This window comes from Pseudopodoces humilis, chromosome 1 (genome assembly GCF_049639895.1).
Source record: "Pseudopodoces humilis isolate 2021_Gansu_Grassland_sample_001 chromosome 1, ASM4963989v1, whole genome shotgun sequence".
Classification (NCBI taxonomy): domain Eukaryota; kingdom Metazoa; phylum Chordata; class Aves; order Passeriformes; family Paridae; genus Pseudopodoces; species Pseudopodoces humilis.
In genome coordinates, this window is record NC_142200.1 from 112,469,244 (window position 1) to 112,494,594 (window position 25,351).

Consider the following 25,351-nt stretch of genomic DNA (forward strand, 5'->3'; position numbering starts at 1 on the left):
AAGCAAAGTACCAAATAAAACAGTATAGTAAGTACTTTTAACAAGTACATAAATTGAGAGTTTATTTATAAGATAAAATGAGATAAAAAAGTATAAGTATATTATAAGTATATTATAAGTATTCTTTCCTGGAAAGGATACTTATCCCTCCAAAATGCATAGCCTTGATGTCTCTTTTTGGCAGTGCAACAGAGATGTACAGAACATTTTTTAGAAATTATACCCAAAACACTAAAAACTGGATCTTCCAATTAGATGTAGACCAGCACAGCCTGTTTGGTAGAAGTCACAACTAACATTAAAAGTCTGTTAATAGCAAAGCTTCTTACCCTGCTGTAATTAGCACTGTGTGATTTTCCCTTTTGCTCCTTTCCAAAAAATCAGTTATTTCAGAAGTAGTAGTAAAGGTCAAAATATAAAAGAAGAGCTAATGGTCTTTCTGTATGATAATAATTGCTGGCAAGTGGCTTGAAGCTTAGATACACAAAGACTTTTTCAGGCAGCTACTCTGGGGTGGGCTTAAAAAATATATTTTGCAAAAACTCACAGCTTCCTTGTCAAATGCTTCATTTTTATACAATTTTTGACTGAGCAGAGAAAGACCATCTTGAAGGGGCTGGATTGCCCATCTGGGGTCAATGCAAAAGAATGGAACAGATTTTTTTATAATTATTTATAAGATGTCTGCTTTCATAACGCTATTCCTTGAGTGTCAGACGACCTCTGGGGCCCTTGGCCACCCCCCTCCATGTGTTGGTCATCAGTAATGATTCATTCCTTGAAAAGCAAGGAGCAACTCTTAAATCCATATATGTTCCCCTCCCTCCCCATGTTGTCCATCTTCTTTTGGTATGCTCCAAGCAAACTGCTAAAGACATGGAATTTAAGGCTTGACAGTATCAGGAGCACAATATTTCTTCAGGCCTCCCAACAACATGGAATTTAAATCTTGACAGTATCAGGCATACAGTATTTCTTCAGGTCTCCCTACAACTCAGATGCTCTTTTTAATGGAAGCATCATTGGCAAATGTATTTATAATGTTACTTTTGATCCTACAACCATACCCTCCCAAAAATCTCCTCAGAGGTGCACTCTGGGCACCTCTGCAATTAATAATACCTCACAGCCTAGTGAGTGCTCCCTTCTGCCATAATTCTTTTTCATAGTTTGGTAATGCTAGTAGCCCCAGTCATTGTGCAATGTGCTGCACAAATCCTTAGGGTTTATCTAAAAAGCATTTTACATTCCTATTTTAAATGGCTTGGCTGATTAACTGATAGTGTAACAATATACTAGGCTGGACAGACCATTGATCCTCAATCCAGGATTCAAATGTTATTGTCTCTTTTTACATTTACTGTAAATGCTCCAGAAATGTTTGTGCTCTGGGGGAAAAAAAAAAAAAAAAAGAAGAAAAAAGAGAAAAAGTGCAGTGTCTACCTCTTTCAAATATTTTGGGAACAGCAATCTTAGCTAAAAATGTAATCTAAACTGCCAACCAACTGTCTCTTCCAAGGCCTGATAAGGTTTATAGTCTAAGATCACAGTGAAATGTCCTCTTGCAAGACTACCTAAAGTAGTTCGAGCATCACCACCCCATCTCTTCATTAAAACACTGAATTTGAACAAGGAACTGCACCAGCACTCCTGTTTCATAGTGCCAGCAGAACCAGGTTAATTTGAAGAGTATCTGTCCAAGTAACTTCTTGAATTCCTACAGTTACACTTGCAAGAGAACATCTCACTGTGGCTGGGATAGACAAGACAGAATCAGAAACAGCTGAAAAATGACTGGTGGTTTTTTCATAGCTTTTCACCATGGCTCCTAAAACTAGTAAATAGGATGTTGGCTTCTAAAACTAGAAATTGAGATGTTCCAAGAATCTAAAGCAGTCTCCCTGTAAGGGAGGGAAGAGCTGCTTGTTAGACATGTCCTGGTGAACAGCACCTGCCTACAGTAGGTGAACAAAGGTGGAATTTTTGGCATTTTTATCATGAAGTGGTAGCAAGTTAAACACCAGATGAGTGTGTCAGACTGGTATATATATGCCTTTGCAGCTAAAACTAAATACTTTAAACTGCAGTCTGCCCTGTACTGCTGTACAAGTCTGTACAAGTACAGTCTGTACTGTACTGCTTGGAGTGGATAAATGCATTGCTTTGGCTGTACCATTTTCCAGCTGATTTACAGAAAAGCAGGGACAGACAACCCCTCCATCCAGGGGCTGACCTGTAACAAGGACCTGTTGAAAATTTTTAATCAAGTTCCCAACTTTTTCCTTAAAGGTCTTTTGGCTGGTTGGTATTGCCTGAAGATATCTCAAAACCTGTCTTTTTCACAGAGAAGAAAGGCTTGTTCACAATTCTTGGTAAAATCAGCATGTTGTCAGCTAATTGTTGGAGCTTCTTATGGAGCTCCCCTCTCTGGGGATAGAGATCAATCTTGGAAGGGAGTGGGTGTACAAAGAGGATGAATGATTGTCAAGGAAGACTGAGATTGACAGGGAAATGCACTATTTTCTGAAACTTGGAGATGATACCACATTTGGTCAAGTTGCAGGTGCTTGTTTTACCAGGAGGCCTACTGATTGGAAAGGTCAGCAAGTCTGGAACAGGGCTGTCTGATTCATTGTCGTGCCACAAGCTGGCTTTACACAGAATTGAGGTTATACATGCAATCTTGTCTCTTTTCTGGCTGCTCTGTGCTTTGGCTTCGTTCTGCAGAGCACTGTGGAGGAAGGCACATGGAGTTCCATGTGGAAGCACCTTTGGGTCACAGCAGTAGAAATTTGAAATAAAAGTACCACTAGAGGGCATCTGCTCGTTCTCACAGCTGGAATGGAATCCTGTTCACAACTGCAGAACATCAGTGCAGTATTTACAGCTAAAGGTCCTGGAGCTAAAACTCTCCTTCATATAATTTTATTTTTCTTTGATGAACATATCCTTGTGCTTTGTGTCCTCAAAAGGAGAATACACTGAAATGCGTTAATAAACAAAGTTTAAGATGGTATATCCAGCTCTGTGGGTAACCAAAGTTTGACTAAGATCATCCTGAATGAGCAGAAATGGATGTTTGTTTATTTTCCTGCAGGTTCAGAGAGAGCAAATGTGCTTTGAGAGAAAGAGGGAGGAACTCAGTTTGCCTAGTGCCCCTATGAATACACTTGGAATTAATCTGTGTAGAGATGCTGAAGGAAGTCAGGAGAATATTCTCACTATCTAATACAATGCCTTTTTTTGCTATGATTTAATTCTTCCTGAGAACTAAAGAATTGCATATGTTCATAAATTTTAATTTAGGTGTGCTCACTTCATGGGTTTGGTTGGCTGCCTTTGCTTTTCTAAGTACTGCATGTAGCTGTGGCTTCACCATGGTACACTAGGTTTTATGAACCCTGGGGTGCTCATGTAGTAGCTGCAGAGCAGTCTCTGAGCCACACTGCAGCAGGAAGACCTGCACACAGCTGGCTGGAGGTTGGTCAGACACAGCCTACAACACATCAGTGTGGCTATTGATTCACCCATGGTCAGATGTTTCCCTCTGTGTGTAGGCTTTCTCTCCTCCTCTCTCAAAGAGGTCCCAGCACAAAGTACCTCAGTCCTTCTCTTCAACACCACCATCTCCAGAGAGGAGGGAAAATAATTTTATTTCAGCTCTAAAATAAAACTCCAATGGTCTCCACTTTACAGATTTGATTCCAGGTTAAAGATAGTCTAAACCTTCCTGTCTAATCCTCTCCAGGCTTGCTTTCTGCAGCTAGGGGATGATAGTCCTACACTAGTGTAGCCTAAGCCTCAACCCTTCCTCCACCCTTTCTGAGCAGAAATCCTCAGACATGCCATACTGTGCCAAATCCTTTACAGTGGTTTTGTGATGTGAGTTAGTATCTGCTGGAGATGCTGAGCTGAGATGTGAACTCGTTTCACAGAGGGCTCGACCTGAATTCCCTGAAGTGAGAGTCTCGTCCTTTTACTCACTGAGCCCACTCTTTTTGTACTTAATCAAATCCTAAATCCTTTGAAGTGAAAAAATGCACATTTTGTTTTCAATGACTTGCTGAAGCTGAATGCTTCTCACAACCAGCAAGGCCTATGAAACTAGTATTTATTAAGGATGAGTGATTTCTCACACTTATTCTGTTTCTATCCAAGGCTGCCGACTTGGTCCACCTGGGTTTCAGAACTGAGATATCACATTTCCCACGTCTCATGCCTTCTCTGTACTTGCCCTGCATTATTTATTAAGGCACTGAGTGCTCCTGGGGCTCGCTGTCAGGCAGGGTCAGACTCCTTAGGGCTCACCTCTGCTGCTGCAGTGTTGGAAGACTGATGCACCAGTCAGTTTATTGAGCAGACTGGTCCTGTAGCTGGTGCTGCAAATGGGAACTTAAAAGCTATTCAGTGGAGAAATTCAGAGGAAACTGGGAATCAAAGCAGAAGTGAGGACCTGAGGTTTCTGACTCTGCAGGAAGATAAGTAGATTAATTGATGTCTCCCTCAGAGCTGTTTTAGCTATCAATTCTTTCAGGGCAGGCAAGGTTGCAATATCCCTGCTGGCAGTAACACTCTTAATGACTGAGTTGATCAAATCAGTGTCATCCATTTGGACCTTTCTTGCCAGGCTGGGCTTGTAAAAGAGTTTCAGCAACTTTTCCATTGACAGGCTTACCAAACTGGCTCAGAGTTGGGGGGTGGGAATGCTATTTAGTATTAAAGATTTGTTGCTATTTCTAAGCTGCTAATTGGATGCACCCTCTGAATCATTCCAGATCAAACACATGTGTGGTTAACTAAGGGTCTAATTTGGAAATTTGTTGTGCTACCTTTTGTCCCAGTGAAAGAAGAGTTGGAGCAGCATGGCCTGCATGGACACTTTATTTTCCCTACAACTGTGATATTTCTGTAACTTAGGAGGAACTGTGGCTGATTACAATAGGAGAAAAGCATAAACAGGCATTAGTGATTTGGGGAAAAAATGTTCTATGAAATATAGATAGCTGTTATTTTTCATGATGTTTCTTTATTTTTCAAGAGATAGGCAGTATGGCCCGAATCTCCCTGACATGATGAGGAGTGTGACTGTTCCATTAAAGCTGGTGTTTGGATGTGACCATATACTACTGCTAGCAGCAAAAGAAGTTTCATATTCGTGTGGTTCATCCTTGGACTGTAGAAGACCCATTCCAGATCTTGCAGATCAAGTTCCATATTTTAAAATTCTGGGTCACTTCATTAATTAAAAAGTTATGTTTTTAAAATTGTTTCTAATCAAATGCACCGTGGCACTGGGAGCTGAAGTGTTTTTTTGTCTGAAGCCTATATCATACATCAAAACATGCTTCATGGAAACAGCTGGATCTCATGTTTGAGTCTTCGTAACTGAACTGAATGTTTAGACTGTCTTTTTCCATCAAATGTGTGATTTAACGGTGCAGCCGTAGAAGAATCTAGGACAGTTTCTGAATTGCAGATTTCTGTACTAGCTGTTTGCGAAGCAGGAAGAAAAAGAAATGACAGACTGCTGGCAGTAAAGTACAATACTACTACAATAAGCATACACCACATTCCATTTGATGGACAGCAGTGCCTATTCCCATAGAAAAGGGCTGTGGATTAGTTCCTCATGAAATGTGCATAGAAATCCAAATATTCTCTTCTCAAACATGTTGGTTGCCATTCTGTTTTCTTCTAGTCACTAATATTAGAAGCCGCAAACTGTGAAGCTGAAGTTGCAGGAAAGGCATTGTGCGTTTGCAAAAAAAAAAATAAATTAGGCCTGTGTGGGTCCATCCTATAGTCTTTCCTCCTGCAAAGCTTCCCATAGCCCTGTGTGGGTCCATCCTATAGTCTTTCCTCCTGCAAAGCTTCCCATAGCCCTGTGTGTGTCTGTGTCTATGCCCACGCACGTGGGTTCCCATTTGGTACAAATGGCTCTGTCCCTTTTCTTCAGGATCTGTCAGAATGAGCATCTGTACAATGTTCAGCTCTGTGCTTGACTGAAAGCTTGAGAAGTTAAAAGCTTTTAGAACTCTCAAAAGAAACCTCAACAACATGCACATATAACTAAAAACACATGAGAGATGAGGAAAAGAGAAATAATGCAGCATGCAGTAACATTTGGAACCTTTCTCTCTTTTTAACAGTATCAGAGAGGCTCAGCAAGAAAAGGGACCCCTGGAATCCACAGGGTCCCTCTCAGAAACACAGCAACAGCTGAACAGTGCATGAGAGTTGAGGCTTCAGGGAAAACCTCCATGAAAAATAAAAGGAAAGAAAAGAAAAAGAAAAAAAAAAACAACAGGTTTTTTTTTAAAGCTCTGTACAGATGCAGTGACAATTTGATGAGTCCTTCTGCTTCTTTTGCTTTCATGCAAATTGATAGCCAGCTCTTGGGAAAGGTCTACAGTGGTTGTGAGCATCCTATTGTCTGCCTGAAGTTACAAGCTGACTGGATAAGCTAAGAAAAGCAGCACTGTGGAAAAGTGAAAAGGTGTTTGACAATGTCAGGAATTTTATGTTGCTGGTGGACACGCACTCAGAGCTAAGGCTCATAGGCAAATTTACAGCATTAAGCAAAATTGCAGTAGAACCAATGTAATGCCAGTGCCAAACACTCAAAAATACACTAAATTCTGCCTCACAGGGTCATGAGAGTATTATAATACTGCATGGCTTTTTCAGGCAACAATGTGCTGTTTTGATATGCCTTCTGGTTTTTAACTGCTGTGGGTTGTGTTCTCACGGTTTGCCCTGCAACCACAGGGATACTTTTTGTATTCTTTAGATGAAAGCTGTTCCTTCAGCTTCTTCGAGAAGAAAATTGAGAGTGTGGCCTTTAAGAAAATGATCAAATGTGACAAGTGTTGGAATAAAGTCACAGTGAAACAATTTTTGTTGTGATGATTTGGCTTCTTATGGATAAGAACACTGTTGTGCTTCTGTTTTGCTTGTTCTCTAAGGCCTTGTGTGTATAAAACCTACCTTCCCCTGTCAGACCAGCTTTTCTCTGACCCCAAAGAGGGCAGCTAGACTTCTCAGGCATTGTTAGCTAGTGTTGCCTCTCTTGCCTTACTGCCTGTCAATATGGGAATAGATTTACTGCAGCATTAATGTGGATGAGCATCTGAGCTTAAGCTGTTGTAGAGGGTGAGCAGTCACAGTGCAAAACCAGTTACAGGCATTGCAAGGGCATATGAGGTCCCCTGAAATTTATGAGTGTGGTAAGCTGAAGTGCTCTGTGATGCTTTTCTAGTCAGTTGTAAAAGGGTTTCTCTTTCCTTCCCATCTCATCACAGAATACTATGGAAGATGTTGGAGGACTGCTGACTACAAGGAACAGTTTTGGGTTCATTGCAAAGTGAGAGGGTTAAGAGACCCCTTACTGGAGGTTTTACTTGGGAGTTCACCCCTTAAGGCAGGCCAGAGGGTAAATTACCCTGAATTACCCCAGGTATAATCTGGTAGTAGCTTTCTTGGCAAGGGAACATGCAAAGTTAGAGAGTGTGAGTTAATTTTGCAGCTAATATGTGCACCTGTGAAAAAGTGGTGGTGACCATATTTTACACTTTATTTATGTGGCTTCTCTGCTGGGCAATTACTGTATTGGTAGCAGAATGGTGAGAAATTTATAGGGAAATTGGTTGGACTTGAGTACTTTGAACCTGGCTGTATATCAAAGTACCTTCACTTGTGTGTTTTGGTCCAAAACATGTTGGGTCTGAACTTCCACTGTCCTGAAACAAAAACAGTTTTTTATTCCTATGACAAGTAAATAAAAGAGGGAGTAAGACAGAACTGTTCTCATGTGGTAGCATTTCACACCCACAGGTGTGACAGGTATAAGTGACTGTAGAAGATGCAGGACCAGGGAAAACCAGGGTGGTTGTTAGTAAGTCAAAGCTACAACCCATGTCAAGGCTCTGAAATTGTCTACCCTTGAAAACATTAACTGCTAGAAGTGTACAATAAAGCCTCAGTGGAAACTCAGCTTATATAAGCAAAAGAGTTCCATTACAAAATACCCTCTTTGCAGTTCAGTTTTACACATAAAAAAAGTAAGAAAGAGTTTGGTTTGGGCACCATGGGAGAAATGGCCCATCCTGATCAAGTAAAAACATTTGAGGTCATGAATTAATCTGCTAGATTTCTCCTATAGGATCTCAAGGGGTTAAGAGTGCAGGGTATGACTGGCAGTTTTCTAGTACAGAAGATAGATGAAGTGTAGATAATGTTTGCAAGAGAGTTCCTTTGGGATTTTAAATGCCCACATTAAGTTAAAGAAGCTATTATGGCAAAAGGCTGGAAGTTCTACCCTTTTGTTTTCTAGCTTTTTGTCAGCATGGGTTTTTCAAATCTGAGCCAGCACAGCTACACCAGGAAAGTCTTTCAGAGGAACCCAGACACATTTTCTTAGCCCGTGTAGATAAGACATCAGAGTAAGGCTTGCAACATTTTGATTGCAGTACAGCAATCTGAAAGTTCACAAGGTGAGGAACACTTCTCACCAAGAATATACACTGCAAACTGTATTTAGAAATAACATTTTTAATTAAAAACAACATTTCTGATCCTGTTGGCAGTAGCTATGGGGCATAAGTGAAGATATATAATCTGACAGGAGATGTTTGGAATCTTGATGCAAGAGACTGCAAACCAGTCTCAAGCCTGCTTGAATAATCAAATTAAGAACTTCCCTTCTTAGGCATATATTTCTGAAGTGGCACGTGCAGATCTGTCACAGAGCACTCATTATTGCCAATAACAGCTGACATCAAAAGCTTTCCTTTTATTTAAATTTGCAAAGATGCAAATACAGACTCTTTGTATAGATCCTGGGTGTAGTTTCACAATATATCATTTTTGGTGGAACAACCATCTTTAAAAGTTCTGGCTCCTTCTGGTTCCCAGAGCTTGTTCCTGTCTTTGTGCTACAGTTATTTCTCTGCTGTGTTGCTACACTGCTTTAGGATCCTGGAGAAACACTTTCATTTTTGGTTGGGATTATTTTCCTGATTTACTTTGCAGCACAGCCCCTGCACAGTGATGTGTGGCAAACTGTGACGTGAAGGTGGCAATAAGTCATTAAGATATATTAGGAGTGGGATTGCATGTGGGTAGGATCACCTTCCACCAGCTTTGTGATGGAGGCAGGGCCTTGTGGGACTGAGCAGTACTGGGCTGTCTTTGTCTGTCATTGCAAGTCCCACCATAATCTCCTTGGCTCCAGGACTTGCAACATCAGCTGTGGAAACCACTACATAGGAGTGCCTTGCTTGGCCAACCCCAGCCATAACCCCATTCTACCCAGTCCTTGGATCCATTGCTTTATTATGCTCTTTCTGTGAATTCAAGGACCCGTGGGCTGCTAGGCCCTTCCCAGTATAGCTCCTGCTTCTGTTGGGCTCACAGCATCATCTCCAGTGGAAGCAATGGCACTCCTGCTGTGGGCACGGTCATCACTGCCTTGTAGGGTTGCGTCCCAGCTTTGGGCATTGCCTGCACTGAACTTACTACACAGAGCCTCACACTGTAAAAAAGCAGAGGACCTGTGTGGGATTTGAGGCAGAGACTCATGCAGTATGTCATGGGGCTTTCTCATGCCCCATGTCTGGGGCTTGTGTCTCTTGTGGTGACCAGCGGAAAGTAAGGGACCACAACAAGAATCTCTGCCCCATTCACTGAAGCATGTAGCTGATCATCTTCCTGTGCTCCAGGGAAGTTTGGACAGGAGGCAGAGAAGTGTCTCTCTGGTGTGATGCAACACCAGAAAGAGTGACAATTCTTGGGCAAAGGGCTTGTCCAAGTCTCACTTATCCCACATGCCCAATGAAGGGGGGCAGAGAGACATCAAGGTCAGGCTGTTCCACCAGTGCCACTGAGCAAACACAGGTGATACAGCCTCAGCCCTTGCTCCCCCCCCCAGCCCCTTTGATGAAGGGACCTTTGTTTGCTCACTCCCAACCCGTGGATGCCCGCTTGGTATCTTTACTGCCCTGGTACCCAAGTACCTGGCAACAGGCATGCCCTCTCTGGCCTGTGTCCCAAGGGCCATCCATACCTCCCTGTGCATCAGGCAGGCAGTTCCAGAAGGAAAAGACACTATATATCCTTGACAGTGTGACTGCAGCTTATTTTAACACTGCTGGTTTATCTCATCACTTGTCACTCACCATGTAGCATGGTGAAAACTAGAAAGTAAGTTGAGTGCAGTAAGTAAAGGCAGTAAAGCAAGATCTTGTGCATTGAACTTGCTTCCCCATTGATCTTAGTGCATCTTGCCTTATCAAAACTAAAACAAAACAGAATTCTGAGTGGTTCTGAATGAGCTGCCAGTGTTTTGCCTCTGCAGAGATTTTAATCTCTGTAGATTTTAATGGGACATGCAGCACTAGGAAGGGATAATGAGCATGGCTCTCAGTATAAAGCCATTTTTAGTTGTTTTTTTTATCGCTCACTCCAGCAGTGTTCACCAGTGGAACAACTGGGACTGCAGCTCTCATTTAATGCCACCATCTCTATTGAATATTCATCTCACTTCTATCACTGTAAATTAAAGGCAGGTTTATTCCATTCAGCTTCTTATGCCTGACTCAGAAAAGCTACAAGAGGCACAGAGAAATCTGAAGCTCTCTTAGCTCCTTTGGAGTGTGTCACCATAAATCATCCCAGCCAAAAGGCCATATGCCACTTTGTGCTACACTCTCTCAGTTAATAAAATGCGTTAGATCTTAATGCCTTGGAGCAAAAGGATGAGTCTAATGGGTCATGCTTTATCTATTTCAAGATACCAGGTAAACCAATAGTTCTGCATTAATGATGATTCCTTTAACTTAGTTCACACTAAAGAGACACTGAAGAAATAGTTACAATATTTTTCATGGCTGTTCAATGCCTTCAGCCACTGCCTCAAAATGCACAAGGAGGATAGTAAATTAAAAATCACAACATTTTGAAAATTCATAAGCAGATATATAACATAGGCAGATATGTTCCATGCATATTTACAAACCTCAGAGGAGTGTTTCCCTTGGTTTTTTTAAGCCTTTCACATTCACCTTTTCTAGCTGTCCTTGCACAAGGTAGAAAAGTTATTTCACTGAGAAGATTAAAAGAGGACCGAAATCACCACTTAATTATAAGACTTGAAAAATCAGTACTAACAGATAACTTCTAAACTCATAAGTTAATACTAGAGATAAAAATTGCAAGGTTCAGCAAAACTGATAGTACAAATAACTTTTACATTTTCATTCTGAAAGGCTGTTAGGGCAGACCTCATTTGTGTTGGATGCTATAAAAATATAAAAGAAGGCAGTTGACAATTTAAAAGATTCTCCTAAAAGAGGTAGAAAATGTTATTTTTTGCATAATTTAAGGAGCTCTCTATTAGCTCAAGAAAGGCAGTCCAGTGTACAGAAGTGTTCACAGATTTCTCTTTTTAGATTTTATACACATTTTATACTTTGCACATAAGGCAAAGTGTAAATTAATGTAGGTTCTTTTAACAGGTTTAAACAATTGTCTTTCTTATAGCAATAAGCTCATTTTATCCCTGAACTGTTAACCAAAATAAGTGACACAGAACAATCAAACCATTCATCTCCATTTAGGATCCTAATGCACACCCATGGTCAGAAGAACCCAAGTCCTTAATTTTCATCAGCACTCATTTTTAAATGTCTTAATGCTGCCTCTGATTGTCAAGTGCTAAAATATGAATCTTCACACTTGTGAGTCACTGATGTAACTAAACTGTGACTTTGGCATCAGAGAATTTCCTGGGAGTAATGCAAGCTGGGGCCATGAAAACATCTGAGTCACGATTTCCGGGGTAATTCTAGCCCACCTTTGTCAAAACTGAACAAACTCCCACGTTCTCCCTCTTTGCCTCACCAGCAACCCCCAGCAGCAACCTTTAGTGGTGACTGGGTGGTTGACAACTCGATTTTGGGCTTTTTGTCAGAGTGAAAATTACTCATTGCTCCTGCCTCTTCTGACAGCATCAACACTGACTTCCATAAAAGCATTAAAATATATGTCTTCCTCAGATATGTAAATTCCTTTTGACAGAACATCCTCAACCAGTAGATGTACAGGTGAGTGGGAATAGGAACAGGTACAGTTTTGCTTCAGGTCTTAGGCCTGATAGCTGTGAACATCTTGTGTCTCACACTCCCCGAGCTAGATGTGTGATGCAAAGGGCTGTAGCTACAGCCTTAGCTGGACATTTTTAGAAGCAAATATCTATCTGTAAATAAGAAAAGATGGAAGCTCTAAATCAGTAGACCAAAAATATTGTCTCTGGTGTCAGTGTAATGAGCTAACTACTCATTTTCTCCAAGTAGCAGGGAAGAAAATGAGGGGATATTTTGTCACATTGAAAGAAGCAATAAAAACATCTTTCTTCCATGCTCTGCACATATAGAGGGAAAAAAACCTAAAGTTGAAGGAAACGGCCTTCCTTTATCTTGATTTTCTCAAATCTCAGCTTCTGGAGTCTTCTTGGATTACCTGGGTTGGAGACTTGGCTGTCTGGGCTTTGTGGTGGGTTTTTCTCAAGGAGGAAGGAGATAGGAAGTCTGGGTGCTAGAAGATGGATATTGTCCTCATAATGGCCTGTTAAACCTCACAATTGGTATGCAGCACATCCTTAGCTGCACACACTTTCTCCAGAAAATCATTTTTCTGGAACAACTGTTGTTAGCAGCAACTGGGACTGAAGGTACTGCCTGGCAGCAGAGGAAGCTGTGGTCCACAACTTCCTTGGGAGCCACAGTACTTCTGGCCAAGGGGGCATTACCAAGAGCAGACACCACCTCATTTTCCCCCTCTCTCCAGCAAATCACAAGTCCCTCAAGAGCTTACTCACCCAGATGCCTTCACTAGCTCTGGCTGGAAGTTTCCCTTTGGAAAGGTGGATTTGAGATGTCCACTTGCTGACTGGCACCCTTGTGTTCAAACTGTTTCTTGGCAGGGCTGTGGCTGCAGCCTGGTAAATTAACGTTCCTATCAAGTATGAAAATTAGGGAGGAAAATGCTTTTGAAATAACTCTTCCCCTCAACCAAAGATATGTAATTGTGATTAGCAATTGTAGAACTAGCCACTGTCTATGTTACATCAGTTATTTCTTCCATTTTTTCACACTTACATTAAATATATCTGCTTACAAATAGAGAATGAGCCTAATTTCTCCCACTTTCTGTCCAGCAAGTCAGGCATAGTCAAATTATATTAGTACCAAATCTATACAAATAATTGTGTAGTTCTGCTTATTAATAATAGTACTCACCAGAGCCTGAAAATTAATTGTTCTGCTTTCAGGAATGAACCAGTACTTCAACTCTCCTGGAAGCCCTTTGGAAGGATTTAACCCCAATACTTTTGTTTTGGTTTGGGTTTTGCAGAATGGATAGCTAAAGAGAGCAATCTAAAATTAGGGTCAGATAAGAGAGATCACAATGATAATAGTTCACAGAGCTGCATTTGACAAAGAGTTATGTGCAGACTTGATGACTTTTGTTACATCATGTATGGGTACAGAGATCTGGTTTTGCAAAACTAAGCATAAGGACCAAAGGATTCAATAAAACTTTCTTCAAGAGCAACTTCTGAAGGACACAGGTAAGCCTGTTAATTGGCTGGTTTCTTGCTTGCACTGAGGTCTTCAGTGGTCTAAATAAATCCTTTTCTTCCTTTCTAGGGATAGCACTTAATTTTTTGGTTTTAGGGTTTTTTTGGTTGGGTTTTTTTTTTGGTGCTCAACTGCTTGCTTTAGGTCAGTCAATTAATTAATTTAAAAAACACACAATAAACAAACCCCCACAAACAACAGAATATCTATAAAGAACAATTAGTCTAGGAGACACCCTTAACATTTTCCATGGTCTAACATCTACACACTGTCTGGGCAAAGTACAGAAGTACATTTATTTTTTATAAATGCTGAACAAAATTAATGTCTAACATCAAAGGATTTATTTCTTTTCAAGGGGTAGCCATATACCAGAATTGTACTGTGTGTTTTGATTGATGGCAAATTCTCTAACAAATAGCTTAATAGCACAATAAAATTATTGCACAACTAAAATAAGGCCAGAAGTTGATTCTCTATAGGCTTCAAATGATGTTAATCAAAATCTTCTGTGGACTTCAGGTGGGGCCACGAAATTTCTAGAGAGCTAAAACTCTTTGGGTGGAGATGTTGGCATTTGGCTACAATTAAAAGTGGTGTAGAACCCCTGGGGACCACTGGCATCAACTTTACCTTACACGGGGTTGGAGATTTGTCTTTCAGAGTATCATGAGGTGTCTCATAGAAAAATAGAAGCAAGTATTTATTCCTCTGAACCTTTCCCCGTGTTTAGTACTGGGATCTGCATGAGAAAATAAGCCTGCTGTTGGTGGAAAAATAAGTTATGCACAGTTCCTTGGCTGATGCTTGTACAGCAGTACCTTCGTGTGTGACTGTACCACTGGTCCCTGTGCAGCCTCCTTGGAGAGTTATTTGCATTTGAGTGGTCCTAAATTGGTTTTGAAAATAATATATCTTTGAGGAGAATGAAGTGATGTACTTATGTCTTCAGTTGTTTGTTTGCTGATGGTTGTTTGCAAGATTAGCTTAGTAAGGAAGTGGAATTCAGGTAGTTGTACTTGGGCAGCAGCAATAACCTGCAGGACTCCTGCCTTCTCTGTCTTCAAAGTCCTGTGCAAATACAGGTTGATTAATCACACTGATGAGTGCCTGATAGGCCATCGTGTTGGAAAAAAAATGTGTTTTGTTCTCTTGAGGAAAAAAATAAAAAGTTAATGAGCCATTTAAAACACAATATCCATTTACTCCCCCAGTGTCTAAATAGACTGAAGCTTCAAACAACTTACAGGTACACCTAAATCTGCATATGTTGGTGATTCAAGGACTTTTGTTCCCTCTCCCCGGTGCCTTCAATCTCAGTTAATTTTTCTCATTGTCATTATATTTCCTGACATCTGGAAACTTCAAGGGTATAGAGAAAAAAAAACAGCTGAGGAATTCAACTTCTTTTTCACTTGGCTGTTAAGGTAATCACCACGCTGTTGTTTCGAGAGGTGAGCCAGACTGGCTGGAACAATAGCAGCGTGTATAAACTTTCCCCATTCACCTCAAAGGCCTTCAGTTCTAACACCTCATTAAGATGTTTTAAATGCTAAAGCTGCCGTTTTGTTGTTGATTATCATATCAGAAGCCCTCACTTAACGTACTTACTTAGTACAGCTGCAAGCCCTGGCATGTCTTCATGGAGGAGTAGGTTTCAAGTTTAAGCTATCTAAAGACTGGAATCCCAAGTCAAGTGCTCCTTAAGGCTGGTGGCCCACAGCTAGCTTTGTCAATGTTTATAGTCTTTCTCTCTTTTCTACTTTACTTTTGGAACATTCTTGTTCCATAGACATAATGTTATTTTAGCCCATGTTGAATTTGTACCCACATAACACCTATCATTAAGATCACAGTTCTATCCCTGCAAGAAGTAGTAGTTAATGTTTTCATGCAATTCAATGTGATATAAAATTGTGAAGAGTATCTTCCTCTATCTTTCTTACCAAAGACTCACTGTAATAGGCACTGCTAACTTCCTCTTCCTCATCTTGTTAGTCTGATTCGAGCTCAGTTAAAATGAGGCTTCATTGACACGATAAGGATACAAGTGTCACCAAAGTGTTAGGGAGAAAAGAATCATGCTGCTCTGAGCATGAGCCAATGGCAAGTGCTTCATAATACAACCATCAAAATAGTACAAACATATCAATATACAACCATCAGTCAGAAAAAGGAGAGGACCCTAGTTGGTCCCAGCTCTGTGAATTTGCTGGGAATCAACCTGAGGCAGCTCTTCGTGAGTGCTGAACTGTGCCTAGCACTTCTGGGATGTCAGGTGGCCAGGGAAGGGATGTCTGAGCAAGGAAAATGCCAGACCTGAAACACCTGCACTGTAGTTTGTGAATTCTCTAAATTTCAGTCAAATGCCATCAGTGTCAGTGTGCTACAAATACTTAGCAAAGGTAGTTTAGGAGACTGAAATTCATTAGCTGTCTTTAAATAAGCAGATGGACAGATAAGATCTTTACCACACTCAATTTGCCTGCCCTATGAGCACTTTCTTTCTGGATACCCTGACTATCTGCATTCTTACAAACCAGCACATCTAAGGTAGCATCTGGATGCTGTCTGAGAGAAATTATATGTGATAGTTCCAGATTTTTTTACCACAATAGCATGCCCTTTTGGCCCTTTGCATCCCCAAATTGTTTAGTTTGCATTTAAATACATGTAACATGTCTCCTCTGCCTGTAAATGACACTTAACTGAAATTCAAACACAGATCTTCTGACTCAGAGAGTCCCTGCACTTCTCATTGCTGGAGAAAGGATGGATTTTTTAAAATGCTTTGCTGCCACCATTGGAGTGGGACAGTGGGCTGGGTGGATTTAGGTTTGAGCAAGACCATTATTAGAATTTGTGTCACAGTGACAAGCACAGGTGAGCAGTCGTTTCCTGCTGCGACTGAGTTCATTCACGTTTGCCTAGTCCCAGTTTGACCTTGCCAGCTCCTGCCTAGGCTGCAATTGGAAACAATAGTTTAGCACAACTTATTGGGGTTGTGCTTTAGCATAAGGTTTTCCTCATCTACAGGTACTGTGGCCACCTGTTGTTAGCACTGGCCAGTTTATCTAGAGTAAACAGAAAGTAATTCTATTCAATCTAATTGTCAGCTTGTGTGTTGACCCTGCTAACAAACAAAATGGTGTCAGTTACCAAGAATATTTTTAGGGGCGAGCAGTGGAAGGGGGAGGAATGAAGCAGATTTATGATATCTATACATGGACCAGTAATCCTTCTGACACTGCACACAACCAGAGTTTAAAATACAAGTAATTTTGTATGTAGCTGCTTTTGTACAGTGGAAGACTTCTTTGTGACTACGTTATCTCTTTCTCTTCCCACAGGGACCATGTCAACCAACCCCAAAGAAATAAGCTAGCTGTTGTCATGGTCTTACAGTGATCTTTTCCATTTTTTCAATTCACAATGACAGACTCTGGGCTGGAGTTTAAGCAATGAAGCACACATGATTGATTTCACATGGTTGTGAAAGCTTGTAGCATGTGCCGCTGACATGACTCTCCTTTGAATTGAGTAATGTGGGAGCTGCAGTGCTAAAATGAGCTCTGCTGAACTCTTATTTTCCTTCTTGAAAATATTTTTTCAAGCTCACCCTTATCTACAGTCCAAGTTTCTCTGCACTGTAGGATATATTTTACCTACTGGACTTGAGAAGTAAGACAGTTCTGTGGGAACAGCTTACTGCAAGCATAATGCAAATTCAAAAAAGGCCCAGACAAACCAAAAGACTTGGTTTGTTTAGTCAGCTGCTGTCATATAGATTGGAGTTCATCTACAATAGCATTTGTTGAGGAACAACCCAGAAGGATTTGTCTTAAGATTGTATATGTTTTCACTTAACTGCCACAGATATTGAAAGAGAATTAAAAAGGAATAAGCCCTTTGAAATAAGAGTTTCATCATGAGTTTTTTTAGGATGGACCCCAAGTATGGTAAAACCATGCTTAGTCTAGTTCCTAGTCACTAAGATATTAAATACAAATTTCTAGTCCTCACTGATGTTGGGGACCGTCTGTGTGAGTAATACCTTGTTTGACTAGAAGTGGTCTTTGGGTGACTCAGTATTCAGCAGTATGACTAAAAGTTAGAGTCCGGTCCCCAAACACTGAGGAAAGAATCCAGTATTCTTTACATGTCAGTTGTGTGCACAACCATTGTTGAATTAAAGACAACCAATTGCTAGTCCTGCAACAAGAAGCGTTTCCACTGTGTGGATGGTTTTTAAGGAATTGCTTCTCTCATGGGGAATTGCATTTCCCCAAGTACTAACGTATAGATTCTTTAAATTAATCTGTGAAGAAAAGCTTCTTCAAGAAGAATCAGACTACCACATTAGTTTATGAACTAAAAGCAAAGCAGAAAGTACGGACCAGTAAAAAGCATAGAAAAGGAATTCAAGGTACATCTTTTATGGTATAGAATGTAATTAAGAAGTAGTTACTTGCATAGATATAGTTTGTTAAGGAAAGGAGTAAATCAGAGGAGGAGAAAGATCTTTGCATCTTACATTTTTTAAATAATGGTTTCTTGTAAAAGAGAGGAAAGGACTAAATTTACAAAGAAACAAAAGAGAAACTAGATTGAGTAACAAGTTGAGGAGGAAGGAGAGCTTTGTGGTTATAACATTCAACAAGGACCAGCTCAGTAGATCTGGGTTCACTTTTTTGGTCTCCTAGAGGTTTTTCATCTTTGAGCAAGTCACATCTCTGTACTTAAGTTCTCTCTATGCAATCCAGTGGAACACTTCATTTGGGCTGAAATCTCTTATAGGCTGGTTTCTTCTTCACCTATTACACATTACACATTGCACCTGTTACATATAGCTGCTGCTTTACAAATAATACATCCTGATATTCTTAAAGAGTTTTGATGAACTTGTATGTGGTTTTGTAGAGTTTTTGTTATAGAGACGGTTTTGATAATCCAGTAACAACCTGATGGTGTCATTTTTCCCAAGCCTTCAGTAAAAATTTCTCATGAAAGTGGAGAACTTTCACAGAAGCAGATGAGGAAATATGGGAGAAAGTGCTATTACAAACACATCAGCAAATATATCCAGTTTTTGCAAGGTAGGGATAATTTATTTTTCTCCTGTACCTCCTGGAGTAGTTTTTCTAGGTACCAATCAAATCTTATCATTATAAGAGCTGCCGCTTAGCCTTACAACACCTGTCAAATTGTAGAAAGGGAAAGCAATAGCTTCCATTAGTGAACAGGTGGAACTGAAGCACAGGCTAAATTCAAACTCAAATTACCTGGGAACTTAGCAAAACACCCAGGAATAAGCTTAAGTCTCAGTCTGTGCATTACTTTACTCCCTAAAAGTTTACTTCAGCTCACCTAACTTTAGCCAAAAAAAAATACAGATGCAATAGAAAATCCTGGTGAATGGTAGAAGGAGGCACTTACCCTAACATCTAAATTGCCATCACTGGAGAAACATCTATTTTTCCACTGAATATACAAAGAACCTCAATGAGATGTTCAAAATTACGTAAGTAATTTGCTATACCATTTAATTTTTTCATTGTGTAATTCTTTCTTCCTCAGAAACAATCTTTGCTACAGAGCAGTGGTGTTAAATGCCACAATTTTGACTTAGACATTGATGGTATTACTTCTATTTTGGTAGTTGAAATAGATGTTATAGTTAGATAATTTGTCAAATCCCAGCCAAGAGATATTCTGAACTCAGAAAGCTAGACAAGTAAAGGAAATGACCTTGAATACTTGAATTTTTTCCCCCCTATGAATCCTAAAATATTCTCTTATGTAAGTTGGATGTTTTAAACACATTGCTGATTGTGTGAAACTGCTTTAAAATTCATTAATCATTAACAAAAATAGGGTGGCAGGAAAAATGTAAGAGTGAGAGAGAGAAAAATCTGACCTGATGTTACCAATATCTGGAGAAAAAAACCCCAGAAATTTAGCTGCCATGCACTGTTTCACACATCCACTGTGTTCTATAGACCTCTCTTGGTTTTAAGGTAGTCTAGTGTTGATAATCCCCCTTTTCTGTTTATTTATTTGTTTTTCTTACAATTATTTTATCTAAGCTACAGTCCTCCTGCTATCAGAAGCTTTTACTTTCATTTTCACTTCATGGAATTTTGAACTAGGCATTTAAAGTGTCTGAATCACTGCAGGTACATGTGGATTGCTTTCAGTAGTGTGTAGATGCTCCATTAAAAGGAAAAAAAAAAGGTGCTATGGTTTTGTATCTTGGTGTATCCCTTGATGTAGTTTTTCATCTTCCACCAGACTGATTTTACTGTTGTTGATATCCCTATGCAAAATATAAGAGAAAATAAGTTCACTGTGAAGTAATGGCATTAAATAGAAAAGCTTCTTGTAAAAGGAGAAAATTCCTGATAAGGGGGACCTGTTTCTTGGAGCAGAAAACTGATTATGTTAAAAAAAAATTAGAAAAAAAAAAGAAAAAAAAAAAAAAAAGGAAAAGCAGAAAGCAAAAACTGGGGGGAGGAAGAACAGTGAAAATGGGTCAGCACTCCATATAGTTACACATATATTTCCAGTAGCTGTAACTTCAGGTGTTAGTTAAGAGAAGAGTTAATAAAATAGCACAACTCCATTTTTTGTTTAATACAGAGAATTTAATGCTTTATTAAACAGAGACTTTTCTAATAAATGCTGAGGATTAAAGCAGTAGCCAGTAACAGCACATCCATTTCTATATTGATACTACAAAACAAGAGGCAGCCTAAAACATTTTAGCTTCAATTACTTTTTTGCTACTCTTAATCCCTTTAGGCAACAACACTTTCTGCAGCCTGTGTTTGTGTTTCAGCACAGGCTGTAAAGAAATAGCTCTTTGAATGCATTTCTGATAGTGTATCTCTAACATGATTCATTTAGTGCTACTCCTAACTGAAAAGCCTTGTCCAGAGTCTATATAATGTTTATAAACAACATGCCTTTCATTTTTTAATAACCAATCTCCCAGTTGTCCCAAGTGTAGCTTCATAGTGGAGCTAACCATGTGCAGCTGTGACCTTGCTCTGGGCACTGAGCTCAATGCTGGACATGTAGGAATAGTCACACTAAAAACCCCAGACAAACAAGTTGCTCCTCCTTGGTATTGTTGGCTCCTTACATGGAGCTTATCCCATGTTTCCTGGTCCTGCAGGAACATGGTCTGCTCTGGGAGACTGTGCTAACAAACTGGTAAAAGATGCCTGGTGTTGACCCATGGGGAAAGTCGTGGACAGGTGCTAGAGAGCTGTTAGCATTCCAGTGGGCTGGCAGGCAGTTTTCCTGCAAAGTGAGCAGGTTGTTAACTTGAGTGAGAAAAATGAAAGCAAACTTTAAGTTCTTCAGTGACATTGTTAGCTGAAAACACCAAAACCCTAGCTAAGACCAGATCACAGGTTTCTGTGTGTTAATGGGGCTGCATGGGGGACAACTGTGGAGCACTAGACTTGTTTAGTTCTGCAACCAAAATACATAAATAATGGCTAGCAAAACAACTGAATTGTGATCTTAAGGCATTTTCTGTCCCCCCAGAACACTACCACAACAAAACCAGGAAATCCACATGGTTATACTAAAGACATGAGAAAGATAAAAGGAGAAACAAAATTACTCTACAAGCACTGCCACGCGATTGTTCTAGAGAAAACACTGTGTCATGTCAGTGCTCTGCTTAATTTAAAAGACAAAAGACCAGACAAAAACCTTTGGACTCTGGATCTTGTAATCCAATGCTTCAGGTCCTCTTTTGCTAAAATTGACTTATCTTGGTTTATGTCTAAACATGTTTCTGATATGGTTGCTCTAACCATAAGAAGGAACCTGATTTCAGGGTTTTTCTTTGTGAACTGTGTTAATCAGAGGCTATAAATGAGTCTGTCTTTGTTAAACTCAGATTCCAAAGGATAGTAAATCCAGTCACAAGGTTTCTAGTACAAGTGTTGTGCTCAGTCTGCAAGGTTTAATTTTTTCAAAGTGGTGAAGGTAACTTCATCCTGGCAGGCTCTACACTAGATCAGTTATTATCTGTCAGGTTGTGAGGAATCACAGCTAGCACTTACAGCAATATACCCCATATCCTGGTATTTGAATTTTAATGGAGTAAGGATATGGATATGTACAACTAGTGGGAACTAGTTGGTGATTTCCAAGGCCACAGTATATTATGGACTTATTGGTTCATTTGTCCATGTCCGAGATATCACAATGTGTTATTTATGTGTCCATATGTCAAAGGTTCGTATTCAATGGGTACTATTCTGGTTTAAGTCAAGATGCAAATTTTAACAGATGTAGTTGAAAACATGTGAATTATATAGATCCTGCCTTAAGGAAGGGATATTTTAGGTTGGTAGAAATTGATGAGAAGCAAATTTGTCTCCAAATACAGCATAAGCATACCCCCCCACTAGAATACTGTACAACATTCTTCTGCCTGCATGGGGACAATGCAAAGGAGGCTGGAGAAAGCACTTTCCAGTGAAGCATTTTTAAATCAATTCTTTAACACAAGAAAAATCAAGAGCTACTTTGTTGTCATGTGTATATGTATATATCTTTAAACTAACAAGCAAACAAAAAGATTCAGTGACTGAAAAGTAAAGCTAAGTAAATTCATTCTAGAAACAAGATGTGCTGCTTTGTTGGTCAAATTGTGAGGAGAATAAATGATTGGCGGAAACTACTGGCAGCAGTTGTAGAATTTCAGCATCTTGGTGTTTCTATACCAAGGCAAGATGTTTCTTTAGAACATTTGTTTAATGTTCTAAGGTGCAAGTCTATGAGACTCTGAGTAATATATATAAATATTATATAGCAACTTCTCAGCTGGATGAGTAAACTCATACTAACTTTTGCATAGTATGGGACTGTGTGCAGACAGGGTTTTAGCCAGTTTGGTTGCATTGCTGTGAAAAGACCTCATGACATTTACTTGAGTGAGGGATTTGACCCATGCCCCTCTGGAGTTCTGCCACAACTGAATCCAAATTCTTATCTACATCATGGGAACTTAAACTGCTGGATCAACTCTGGCTGGCAAGACAGAAATTTAGTATGGTCCTATTTGTGTAGCTGTGACCATTTGAAGACCCTGTGAATGGTAGGGTAAAAGGGGGAATTAACATCTAATCTGTTCGACTGACAGATGTATCACAATTCGCTGTGACAGTGTACAGGCCCATTTCTGGTCATTTTGCTTGCATTGATGCTTTGGAATTGCCTTCTGCTTTGACAGGAACATGCCATTATAACCTGGGGCATCCCAGTGTACATAGCCTATTTGGAGTCCCCATAGGACTGGGTAGTGGCCAAGATACTGACTGCCTCACCTCTGGCTTGAGCCATATAGGCAGATTAGGGCCTACAGTTTGTCTTTGGGACAGAAATATTTTGACTTCATCTGAACCAAGGTCTCATCCACTGCTTTTGGTGTATTGGTCAACACAAAACATTGTGTAATGAGGAAAAAGGGTCAGGTGTTTCAGCTCTGCAGAAAAGGGGGCAAATTTTGTTTCCAGGGAGTAGCTCACAATAGAAGTGAGACTATGCTGCTTATCTTGGCTGTTCCACTGCCCACTGCTGTGCCTTGAGCAGCTGAAGGTACTGCTCCTTAATGCAAGCTGAAGACTTGTGTTCATCGCTTCTCAATCATCTCATTCTTTCTGTGCCGTACAAGACAAAGTGAGCATTATTCTTATTGAATGATACTTCTTGTGCCTTGATAAAGCAAACTCCAGGAAAAGGCCATGGAGATGGAAAATTACAATAATCGTGCCTGGAGAAGACAAAAGTGTGAATAAGACTTTCAGCAGAAGTGTGACTGAGACAGTGTTGAATATAGGGCAATATAGTGAAAGTGTTAATAAGCAGATTTACAAAGACAGGAAATGTGAGAAACAAAGGTAAGCTCAGTATCATAAAGAGTAGATGGATTTCTTTTTTCAAACACAAAATGGCATCAAACTCTTAAAATTATCAACACACAAGTTAATGACTTTTCCACAGTGGCCACCACTAGAGTGAAATGGAAAAGATAAGTCAGATTAATAATAAGATTGATCCTTGCAACAAGGCAAGCAGAATCTTCTTAACTTATATTCATATACAGTCAATGGATACATACCTGTATGTAAAAGCTATTAACAAAGACTTCTGAGTGATGAGAGAGTAGAAAGTTTCACTAACCCAGAAGAGAGTTTGGTGTCCTGAGATAAGAGGCATTTTCTAAAAACTTCCTGCTTGGCTCTGTTTTCTGGATTTTAAAATATAATTGTATTTTCTGATCACTTTGCACTGCTTCAGGTCACAATGAAGCTGCTTCAGTGTCTAGTGATATTGGTAAGGGCAGCCAGCACGTTCAGCAGCAGAGATATTAAATCCCTGTGCTTGGAATTATGCCAGCATGGTTTTGTGTGCAGGAGTGCCGTTGCCTGCTAAGGTCCCAATACAACCAGTACAGCATTTTTTCCTGTAGGATCCCTTTCCCAGTCTGTTTCATGACCTTGCCTTACAAACAGTGTGTCAGCTCAGATGGTTGAGGAAAGTTATGGAGTAGTATTTCTAGTCTTTGCTGAAGCAATTGCTTCTCCCAGCCTCCTTCCATTTCTAGTGGACATCTGTTTTAAGGCTATTGATGTGGTCCCCTAAAACATCTCTCTCTCTAAATTGGAGAGAGATGGATTTGGTGAGTGGACTGTTTTGTGCACAAGGAATTGGTTGGATGGTCTCATCCAGAGGACAATAGTAAACATCTCAGTGTCCAGATGGAGATAGATGGGTCCAAATGATGTCCCTCAGGGGTCCACATTGGAACCAGCGTGATTTAGTATCTTCATAAATGAAGACAAACAATGGGATCAAGTGCTCCCTCAACACGTTAGCCCACAGCATCAAGGTGAGTGGTACTTTTGACATGCCTGAGGGACAGAGTGCCATCCAGAGGGACCTGAAAAAGCACTAGAAGCCGGCCTGTGTGAATCTTAAAAGGTTCAAGGCTGAGTGCAGGATCCTGCATCTGGGTCAAGGCAGGCTCTGGTATCAGCACAGGCTGAAGAATGAACACATTGAGAGCAGCCCTGCTGAGAAGGACTTGAGGCACTGATGGATGAAGAGCTGGACATGATCCAGCAGTGTGTGCTTGCAGCTGAGAAGGCCGGCCATGTCCTGTGCTGCATCCAAAGCATCATGGCCTGCAGGGCAAGGAAGGGGATTCTGCCTCTCCACTTGAGTGAGATCCCACCTGGAGCACTGCATCCAGCTCTGGGTCCCCCAGCATAAGGAGATGGACCTGCTGGCATGAGTCCACAAAGATGATCAGAGGGCTGGAACACCTTTGCTATGAAGACAGGCTGACAGAGTCAGGGCTGTTCAGCCTGAAGAAGAGAAGGCGCCAGGGAGACCTCATGCCAGACTTCCAGTATTTAAACAGGGCGTTTAAGAAAGATGGGGAGAGAAACTTTTTACCTTGGCCTGTTGTAATAGGACAAGGCACAATGGTTTTAAACTAAAAGAGTGTCAATTTAGACTAGATATTAGGAAGATGTTTTTTATGGTGAGGACAGTGAAACACTGGAACAGGTTGCCCAGATAAGTGGTGGATGCCACATTTCTGGAGATGTTCAAGGCCAGATAGCATGGCCCTTTCAGTGACCTTACCTAGTTGAAGATATTCCAGCTCATTACCAGATGGTTGG